Genomic DNA, 7997 nt, shown 5'->3' with positions numbered 1-7997 from the left:
GAGATACTGAGAAAGTTGTTCTCCAGTTAGGGAATATAGTTTACATTCTTAAAAGACACTTTCCGTTCGATAACTAGCCTTCCCCGATAATCCTCCCTCCTTGGTTTCCAGCAAATTCAACGTAACCACCTTTACTTTCTCGAACGTCGTATAACAGGGCGAGCATCTTTTGAAATTTGTTTTCTGCTGGGTTCGTACGAAGCTACAAACGATAACTTCGTAAAAATCAGTTTCTGGAAAAAATCACAACTTAGAACATGGGTTCATAAGATGCTGGAATGTGTAGCTTCGTACCAAGCTAACCTGCGAAGAAACTTGTGTTTTTCATGGTTTATATAAGATTTTATGAGATTTATGTTGAATTTAGGTCTTAAAATTTAGTGGATTGATTAAAAGTGAATTTCGCACAATATATCACAAATTCAGCCGAATTATTCCATGAATTCGATGTGAATTTTGATTTTAAGCCTGAAAAAGTTATAAAAGTTCAAAAAAGAGGAAGTAGGAGTAGAAATGAGATGAATTCAGATTCGAATCGGCTCGAATTGAAATCGCCGGTATCAATTGATCTTCAGTCACGAATCCGGCCTCCAAGCGATACCACTTGTGAGGAACGTGTTCGTCTTCGTTGAATGCTCCGACCAGATCTATAAACTATGTGGTAGTGCGGAATCCAAGACATAGTATGACATGATGATCACACGAACACCATTAATCTCACTTCTCATTGATATTTGAACAAGTATAGAACCTGGAGAAAATTTGGCAGAGCTTCATTAGAGTTGCTGAAAAGTTACACAAACTAGAACCCAACACCCATATATATAGGACTCTTGGCTTCGTACAGGACTCTTGGCTTCGTACGAAGGGTCATTCCCCTTCGTACGAACTGGGTGTCTAGCCTAACTTCGTACCAAACTTAACTATTATGTCCCTTCGTATGAAGGGAATACAACATGACAAAACCATTAATTTTAATACAAATACATACAATCTACATTAAACATAGACTCAATACAAGACGTAAGCTACAGACATAGTGCATTCACATATACGAGTTTGTGTTTTTCTGAATGTGTAAAGTCCGTGGGTACAAAGTGTATTTCTTAAGTTATTTCCGTTGGTACTAATAAGGTTCTCTTTCTATCTTTTTAATTTTTTCTAAATTATTAGAAATTGTTTGAATTATTTTTTATTTAGCAAAACATATACAACTTCTAATAATTAATAATTATTGTAACCTATTTTTTGTGTTTTATTTGGCATTCCACCTCTAGCAACGAAACTATGATCTAATGCGACAGACCAATAGGTACGACCCTATTTCGACTACAACTTCGTCGCAATAGCCTATAGAAACCAAATTTGGAAACGAAAATTTGTTTTTTTTTCGGTCGCAAAAGGTCTTATTTCTTGTAGTGAGACTCCAACCCATAGGTTTAAATGTCTTCTTTTAACCTATGTGTTTACTTATTTATATTTTGTTTTATGTAAGTTAAAAAAAGCTTTCGTCTCTCAGTGTCAGTGTCAGCCCAGCAGAGTGCTTTCGATCAAAAGTCTTCTTTAATCTTATTTGTTTTTATTAATTTTGTTTTATTTAAAAAATACGATCAAAAGTTATCTTTAACGTATTGATCATTTATATATTTTATTTAAGTAGAATATGGTCAAAAGTCTTTTTTTAATCTATCTGTTTATTTATTTTAAAATTTGTTTTATTTAAGTAGACAGTTGTCAAAGTCTTCTTTAATCTATTTGTCTTTTGTTTTATTTAAGAAAAATATGATCAAAGTCATCTTTGATGTATCTATTTATATATTTTATTTAAGTAGAATACGGTAAAACGTCCTTTTTAAACATATAGTAATTCACTAATGTAAAAGAACTAGTTTTCGTCACGCTCACGTTGCGGGACACTTAGACGAATATTTTCTCTCATAACTTGTACATCTATGTTTCGGTTACTTGTACATACTACTCATAACACGATCGCAAAATAAATTACATCGAGTCAACAAAATAAAACAAAACACAACCATACTTTTGCTAAAAAAACTAAAACAATGGAAAAACTACTACTTGCCACGAATAAAAATTACAAAGAGTCAACCAATTAAAACAAAACGCTACCTAACAAACACTAAAATGAATTTTTCAATGGGGGCAAATTGTAATTTGACAGAAAAAAATAAAAATAATGGCAAAACTATAAATTTGAGCTGCGGGCAAAATTATAATTTGGTTAGGAGAAGAAAAAAACAAAACCATGGGAAACTATAAATTTAAATGAGGCAAAATCATAATTTAGTTGGATCGATGGGAAAGTATCAGGCAACTGCCTGGCACTATTCCCCCACATGGGAATTGTAGTGTCAAGTTTTTTCCTCGCCCGTGTTGTGGGGCACCAAGCCGAATATTCCTCTCTCATAATATGCACATCTGTGTTTTGGTTACTTCTACATAACACGATCTTAAAAAAATACAATAAGTCAACCAATTAAAACAAAACTGTTACACCCCGACCGTGTAATACAACAAACCGTGGCGGAATCATTGGGGAGTCATGTCACAGAATCATTGTTTTACAACACATGATAATTGAAGTTTTGTTTTATTTCATTAATAGACTCGTTGTTTTGATACAAACCAAATAAGTACGACAATTGTGTTTTAAGTTTTATGTTACTAAGGCCCGCGTCCATCCTATGTGTTGGCAAGCAATCAACAATCGTCACGCAACATAACCTGAAACATATGTGAAAAATAGTCAGCATAAAAATGTCGGCGAGTACATAGGTTTTGTAGGTCAAATTCATGGCTTTAAATTTGTATTGCAATACCTCGAACGACTACTAGGGTCGATAATTGAAATTCTTGTATTGAAAAATGTTTGGTATTGCAATATGATTAACCAACTAAAACACGTTGGTTATACGTTTGTGAAAGACCTTGTTGCCATGAATCTTGACCCAAAACATTTGCTTTTGTAAACCCCAATTGTAAATCGTCCTTGTAATAAAACTTTTATGGTTTATATCATTTAGTAATAATCGTTGCATGTTATCATTTGAAAACATTCGTCCAAGTGAACTAAATACTGCCACAGGATGTAATATGATAAAAGCACTTATATATAAGAAGTACCAGTGGCGTATCTACCATGCTTTTATCACATTACACCCGTCTGGTTATCTAATCACATACCAAAAACCAATCGTCCAATTGTACTTGTTCTCAAATCATTCATGTTATCAAAATCGTTCAAATCATTCAATCTTTCAAATCGTTCATGTTATAAACCATCGTTCAATCGTTCAAATCGTTCGTGTTATAAACCACCGTCCAATCGTTCAAATCGTCTGTGTCTTAAATTGTGAAATACAACTTTTGGTCGTTCTTTAATGAATACATTCAAATCTGTGTTTTGACTCGACTATACCACCAACAGTATCTTTAAATCAACTAACAAACCACCAAAGGGTTTGTTAAAATTCATCAGGTTCTGTCGTTACCCATAATACCCCATAACCATGGTGATAGTCCGATAACGGGATTTGTCAGATCCTATGGAACCATAACATACTACTGGTCGGCTTGATCATTGTTAATGAATGTCATTTGTGTTATGTACTAACGCACCAAGTCCGTCCACATTATTGAAATCGTTGTGTTTAATATAAACCATAGTATTTGTTTTGAAAACTCAAAATTCGTTTAGCACATATGAATCACCCCAAAACAATTGAAAGTAGCGGAACTATGTACTCACATGAGATTGCAAGGTATCCTCGATTTAAGTGAACTAAAAAGCTCAGGCAATCAAGGAATCAAGTGACACCTAGTATCGGATCATTATGTTAATACGTCGGGACCTAAATCTGGAGATCACGTAGAATGAGGTCTCTTAAACCAAATGAGCATTGGAATTCATATGATATGGTTTAAACAAGCTTACATTTTGATTTGGAACCTATCCTACGTGCTTATGACCCTTTATGACCCGTTAAGGTAGTCTACGCTACTTTAACGCGTCATTTGCGCAAAAGCGCATTCGAATAGCCTAACTAGTCCTACGAGAATTATTTTATGCCCTAACATGTTTTAAACTGTTGAATAATCAGTTTAAGTGTCAAAATTTAAGTTACATAGGCTTAAATTCAAATTATGCATAAATTGGGTATTATGGTCATTTTCCTAAGGCATATAAATTTCCTTTCATACAACTAATTAAAATAAGTGACTATAAGGTATAACCTCGGAAGGTTATTTCCTATACAACTATGGTCACTGATGCGTGCGAGTGTGTATATGTTTTAGGTATATATTTAAGCCCTTTTTACACTTTAGCCAAGTTTTAAATTTATAAAACACGATATTTACTAACACTAAACACACATATGGGCAAGTGCACCCATCGTGGACGTAGTATAGTGTTGGTAAGATACCGAGGTCGTCCAAGGACACAAGAGCTTTTAGTACCGGTTTATCCTCAACGTCTAATCAAATCAAAATGTTAGAAAAAAGATTTTTAAACTAAGAAAATAAAACTAACTAAATGCTGAAAAATAAAAAGAAAAATAAAACAGATAGACAAGATGAATCACTTGGATCCGACTCGTGTGTTAGTATAACCTTTGATTATTTTCGCACTTTTGCACTTGTTTAAGAGATTATCTTAGTTATTGTAGTAGGCCCCTCTTTTGAAGGTGACGTTACCCTCAACCCAGTAGTTTGAGTCAGCAAGGATACAATCTTAAAGGGTCGGATTATTGAAAGATAATTAATTAAGTTATTAATGCAAATTATGGTAGGCCCCTCTTTTGGAGGTGACGTTACCCTCGACTAAGTAGTCTGAGTCAGCAGAGATACAGTCCTAAATAACAGGTAATAGTATTAATAGTAGTTAACTTATGAGGGGATCAAAGAGTTTGGACCCACGCCATCCAATACCTTTGGGTATTGAAGGAGGTCCTACTAAATTTGACCCAGGTCCCTTGCAGGACCTCTAAACGCTGAACAAGGGCAAGACTCTAACCAAACCGTTCCCTTAACCCCCGACCAGGTAGCCAACATACCTCCATATAGACCGTGGAGAAATGAATGGTGAAAATCTTTTATTTTATATAGACAGTAAAATAATGCCAAGACACCACGGACAAACGATAAGGAAGAATCACCTTCAACATAAGAAACTAGTTATTAAAGTCATTAATACAAAACCAATTAAGAAGTGCAAAAGATTAAAAATAAAAAATATTATACTAAACACTTGTCTTCACCAAGTGATGTAAGAGACTTAGGCAAACATGGCCTTGATTGTCAAGAACTCTTACGATCAATCTTGGATCCCGAGACGACTCACACACTCTATAATGGACAATGGATGATGGTGTTGTGATGGTGGTGGGTGGTGGATGAAGTGTGAGAGAGGTGGTGTGCCAAGGGATGAGTTGCAATGGCTCCAAGCACTCCTATTTATAGGCTGAACAGAAGCCTGGGTACGGCCCCGTGTCCGCTGGGCACGGCCCCGTGCCCGTCTGACACTCTCTCTCTTCATTATTTGTAATTCGCAATTACAATAGATGCGCCTGCAGTACTTTGGCCACGCCCCCGTGTTCACTGGGCAAGGCCCCGTGGTGGGCAATAGAAGCTTCTACAGGTTTGTCTTTTCTGCTGCTTCTTGGGCACGGCCCCGTGCTCAGTGAGCACGGGGCGTGTTCAGTCTCCTGTCTTCTCTGTTTTGCTTAGGAGGATGCTGTCGAGGGGTCGGGCAATCCACTTTTGTTCCTTTTCTTGTATTTATGTCAGATTTTGCTGTCTTTTTGCTTCTTTTGTTAATTTGAGCTCATTTAATCCAGAAAATACAAAAGGAAGACAAAAGCACCCATTTTCCAACATTAGTACTTAAAAAGGGTTAGTTTTACGCCTCATTTGATGTAATTTATATGTTGCATTTTACACACATCAGTCACAAAATATGTTTGGTCGGATCTTAATGATCGACCAAACAGGCCGGGTTCGAAAGTCTAAGCGGTTGTTTAGACCGCTTGACTTACGACCCTAAACAAGCACTAAATTAGAAGTGATGAGTTAAACATGTTAAAACATTTTAACTAAGTTAGAAAACTCATTTGATATTAAAACAAAATGTTTTGATACCCGAAAATAGTTTCGTCGCAAAATACACATAATCGTGCATTTTGACCAAAACTTTGACTTGTCACTTCGACTAGTCAACGTGGTAATCAGTAGGTATAGTCGCAAGGGATTATAACCATCGTGATTACGCTCACGTTGCAAAGTTCAAACGAACTTTGTCTTGACCAAATCATGGTTAAAGCTAAAAGTCAAACACTGTTTAACTTTCTTGCTTGAAACAAATCAATAAGATGAAAGAACACTCACAAGAGTCCTATTCTTGGAAAAATGAACTAGAATGCTCAAGTATGAGGCCTCCAACTTAATATGGTAGCCTCAAATCAGAGCAATAGTGAAAGAGAATTAAGATGAGCAAGGAAGAATGAAGAAACCACTTGCTATTTATAGGAATTCATGAACCATTAGGATCATTGCAAGTGTTTTTGAGTTGTTCAAAGCAAGTTCTTAGCCCTACACTTGTTAGAGACTGATTAGGGAACTTAACTTGGTCCCCAACCAAAGAAACAATTGGAAAAAAAAACCATTGAATTCAGCTGTTTTGCAAAAAAAACTCGTTTCTGCCAGCACCTGACCTCGCGGCCCGCGACGCAGACAGGGTCCTCTTTCGCAGCCAGCCTACTAGTCTGCTGATCAGAAGTTTCAAAATTGTCAAAACAGGTCCCTGCAGCTCCGAAACTTGTTTTCGACACGTTTAACCCCCGTTAACCCAATTTCAAGGCTCTACATGGATGTTAAAGAATAGGGGACTTGAAATATGCTTGAAAATATCATGGATGTCGGTTCGTTTGGCCGATTGCGTTGTTCGGTTAATTACGATGAAACTCGTACGGACGCGAAAACGATCCAAATTGCGCAATGAATGGTATTTTTGTATTCCTATCACTATAATAAAATATTTTAGTGATTACGAAATTTTTTTGCATGTCCGGATATGGTCAGAACGCGAGATATGCACGTTTATGCAAACTTTCACAGTTTTTGATGCTTTTAGTCCCTGTTGATCAAATAAGCGTATTTTCGCATACCGAACCCCTCAAAACTTATTTCTAAGCTATGTAAAGGGTATGTAGAGTATGTTTAGCTTATGATCTTGTTCTGGAATGTATGTTGCTATGCGAATTGGTAGACTTTTGCAGTTTGTCGCAAATAGTCCCTGTGATCAAATAAACTTGTTTTTGCCATACCAAACCCTTCAAAACTTATATCTAAGTTATGTAAAGTGTATTTAGTGTATGTTTAGCTTATGATCTTGTTCTGGAATGTATGTTGCTATGCGAATTGGTAGACTTTTGCAGTTTGTCGCAAATAGTCCCTATGTTCGAATAAACTTGTTTTTTCCATACCAAACCCTTCAAAACTTATTTCTAATGATTACGTTTACGTAAAAGTTTGTCATGTTAAGACTATGTCACTATTCAGGAGTGTTTGTCATGTCAAAATGATTATGTTTACGTAAAAGTTTGCGTATAACTTTCTAGAAAGCGATTAAAAGCTTGAAATCAAACTAGAATCAAAACGTGAAATTGTCAAACACAAATACACAAATATTGAGACCAAAACACATCGTTTCATTGATAATTCGTATTGTTCTACATCATACAGTGTTTACAGAGAACAAGTGTCACAGTCTCCCTTACTTTAGGAAATTTCGTACCGAAATTTTAACTAGAGAAAACTTGTGAAAACAAATGTGGATATTTCGCTTTTATTTGGTCCTCACATTCGCAAGTAAACTCTGGGCCACGTTTGGACTGCCAGCGAACCTTGACTATTGGTATTCTTTGTTCTTTAGTCGCTTGACTTCACGGTCCATTGTCTCCACAGGTTTCTCGACAAAG

Source organism: Helianthus annuus, chromosome 13 (assembly GCF_002127325.2).
Source record: "Helianthus annuus cultivar XRQ/B chromosome 13, HanXRQr2.0-SUNRISE, whole genome shotgun sequence".
In the NCBI taxonomy this organism is placed as follows: domain Eukaryota; kingdom Viridiplantae; phylum Streptophyta; class Magnoliopsida; order Asterales; family Asteraceae; genus Helianthus; species Helianthus annuus.
This window is presented reverse-complemented; position numbering follows the sequence as displayed.